We start from the raw sequence: 3,766 nt of genomic DNA, 5'->3' as shown, positions 1-3,766 counted from the left end.
TCAACCCAAGATTAAGCTTCATTCTCCTCAATGATTAAGTAAAAATACACCCAGGCATATCAGTCTGTTTAAGGATTCTTCTGCCTTTGCCTTGCTGTTAGGCTATCTCCTTAAATAGGTGCCCCTGCTACTTGTGCTGCAAATCTGTTTGGGCCTTTTGTCTTCCATACTATTTTGAAACTATTGCAGATAATAATAATATGGGAAAGAATGGAAGAATGAAAATGTTGCAGATGCATAGAGCACAACATTTTGGACCTTTCAATCCACACTTTCAAGTAAGTACAGTGGGCTACCCAAATGTCGCGGTATGTGAATTCAATATCACAGAAAATGACCACTCTAAGCAGACTTTTGGATCGTTAGGTATGTAGCAACTGTTTGTGGTCCCCTATATACTGGGAGATATCCAAAGCGCGCACAGATTTTTGCGCATCATTTAATTCTGTAATACTGTTTACTTAGGGGAGAGCTGAGGTGAGATGTGCGGAGTATGCCGAGTTTAGCATCGATTCGTGGAACACGAGCCGTGGAATGGCCCGCTCCGCTCTTAAATTCATCGAAGGTGCATATAGGTCACGCACGCGGGCAGCAGCAATCTCATGGCCCCATTGTCTCCGTTGATTACTGCTTTGATAGCATGAATCAAGGGCTCGAGCCACTTGCCGTTAAGTCCCCATGCGTGTCTGCTGATACTGTAGCCACATAGAATATATGAACTCGAAGCGGGGGCGCGTAGGTTGACCGCACAGCCAGTTACGCGGTGTTTTGATGGGCGCATTTGCCCTTTTATTGATTGTGAGCCTTCATTTAATTTGACTGCGCCGCGACTGCCGAAAATTCCGTAAGAATCATCCCAGTAATGAGATAATCAAAGTAATATATGCAAAATAATTATCTTGCGAGCTTATCAAAACGGGCCTGCCCCCCTTGAATCTGAAGAAGTCCATTTATTCAGTTAGTGGCAATAATGCCCGCAAATCGCGCGATGCAAATGAAAGTTGATTAGGCTAAATTAAGGACCTCGCTGCTATCTGACCTTGTCTGAGTTTTATGTAAATCATTTTCAAAAATCGGTGTGAAAGGACATATTACATTATAATATGATAAAAATGGATTTGAAGACTAATCAGATAATATTTCCATAACTTCACAACCGTGCAGTGGTTATGATGAAACTCTCCGGGAAAAATGTGGTGAAATGGTTAGGCTCAGAGGCCTACGCAGTTTCAAAAGGAAAAAGTATGTGTCTAAATCGGAGGTCGAATATCTCAATGTCATATGCGCAGGGACGTTATTTAGGCTATTCCTCATGCCGGCAAGCTGATTAATTTAGGGCGAGGTGATTAGTTTATGGAGGAATATTGTTTTGTTTCTTTTGCAATGGTGATTGCATTCTCTTCTGCGTTCCCCACAGGGGAATGAAAGCCAAATACGACAGTCACATATGGATAGACATTAAACCACCTACATAGCCTACACTCGCTTTCACCTGGAGGAGGTGATCATAGGTTACAGCGCGCGGGGCTGAAGTTGAAGCTGGCCAGGCACTTGTCGCTGACGGGTTCAAGGCCCGATAAATTACTTAATTGTTCTTTTTTTTTTAGCGACACCCAGAGGCAGAAGCAGGTAGCATATCCTGTACACTGTAATGGTGATGGTGAGGGAAACAGTTCAACTAAAAAATCATAATGCCGTCAATGACATTTATATCCCAATGTAATGGGATATAAATCAATCAGCCATTCATGCATGATGGTTAAGTCAAGACTATCAAATGTTGAAAGTAAGATATAGCCCTATGTGATTCAGTAGTTTAGACACAGGGTAGTAGCCTACACTAGCGGTAGTGGTAGTAGTGCTTGTGCTTCTAGTATCTCATACCCTTAATCACTTGGAAGCCAAGCACTTCAAGCTGTCAGTATGATAAGGAAATGGAGATGTAAATATCAATATGAGGCTCTCTAACATATCTTTGTATTGATTTACCTCTGTTACCTCAGGAAACATATTACCCTCTAGAAACTGGGTAGCAGACACACCACAGTTGGCACAAAATGTCCACCACAGCACGCCCTGTGAGCAGGTAATGAGGCGTGTAGAGCCGCAATGTCCTCCTAAGGGGGTGTTCGGTCGGACTGGCTTTGGATCCTGATCACGGCTGCTGCCCAGCAACTCATCAGACACTTCATCTCAAATGAAATTAGTTCCCTGGCCAGAGACAAAATGGCGGTTGGTGGGTGTTTTGGCGGGAGCAGTAATGGCATTGGTGCTGGTGGTGTTTCTCTGTGGGTTAAAGGAGGAGGAGGATCGAGAAATGGGCTCAGTAACGCTGTGTGATGCCAATTTATTATATTCCCCCTCTCTTTCTCTCTCCATTGGCTACAGTGCTCCAAAGTTATCATATCTGTTTTGTTTTCTCTGTGGACAGGGAGTTGATTGTGAGCAGCGTGTGTGTGTGTGTGTGTGTGTGTGTGTGTGTGTGTGTGTGTGTGTGTGTGTGTGTGTGTGTGTGTGTGTGTGTGTGTGTGTGTGTGTGTGTGTGTGTGTGTGTATGTATGTATGTATGTATGTATGTATGTATGTGGGCTTTCTGTGTAAATGGTGTTTGTGTGTTTGCCAGAGGAGGAGGGTGCAGTGTATTGGTATGCCATCGGGTGTGTCTGCAGTTAGGCATGAAGTGGGAGACTTGAGGGAATGGTAGAGTCTGACAGGGATTGAGAGAGTGTGTTGGGGCACACAGGACCTCAAAGTGTTTGTTCCTGCCTGTGTGTGTGTGTGTGTGTGTGTGTGTGTGTGTGTGTGTGTGTGCGTTCAAGTATGTGTGAGTACATCTATCTGGGTGATTGTGTGCTTGTATCCCTAGCACCATCATTAGGTCTCCGGCAGCCCCAGTGTGGGGGTGGTAGCTGGGCTGCTCCTGCGGCCTGTCAGGCCCATTTAGTGGGAGAAAAGCGCTTCGATCTGGGGCTACAGGTCTGAGGGTCCCCAGCGGGGGGCAGCGCAGCCCTCCAATCTATATTGGATTTATTCCTGTCCCATCTCCAGGCCCCACACACCCCCTCAGTGAGGGAGTCATAACTGCACTCCCTCTGTCCCTGATGACACACACCCACACACACAAACACACACATCCCTGTCTCCATCCAGTACTTCTCCCGCAGAGAGGAAGTCATAACTGCACTGTCTCTGCCCCTGTTGGTGTTGTCACAGGGTCAAGGGAGGATGGGATTTAACAGACTCACACAAACACAGAGAGAGAGAGAGAGAGAGAGAGAGAGAGAGAGAGTGAGAACAAGAACCCCAAACGTTTCTTCATGCCCTACCGTATCTCTTTAGACATTCAGACATTCAACTGATGATACATGCTTCATTGGTAGGACACAGCTTATTTTAATAATATGCCAGACCGAAGTCCACTATCGACTGGAACCATCTCTCTACCTCTCTCTCTCTCTCCATCTCCTCTACAGCCGGTGATGAAGGACTGACCCTCCAGCAACCTTGAGCCCATTGAGTGGCGGTTCATCAGTATTATTGTTCCTTCAGCATGTGAACGGACCAAGACATCTTCTCCCTCCCCCATTTCCCTCTTCCATTTCCCTCTCCTCCTTTGCCTTCTTCCTGCTTTTCCACACTCTATTTAGTCTGCTCTCAGTCATCTCCTTCTATCCTCTCGCTGTCCTCTCCCTTCTTCCATTCCTCACACAGCTTGTTTCCCCTCCCTTGTCCTCCTCTCTCTCTCTCCTTCTCATCCTCCTCTCCT

The sequence above is a fragment of the Argentina silus genome (assembly GCF_951799395.1).
Source record: "Argentina silus genome assembly, chromosome: 1".
NCBI classification, from domain to species: Eukaryota; Metazoa; Chordata; class Actinopteri; order Argentiniformes; family Argentinidae; genus Argentina; species Argentina silus.
Note: the sequence above shows the minus strand (reverse complement) of the source record.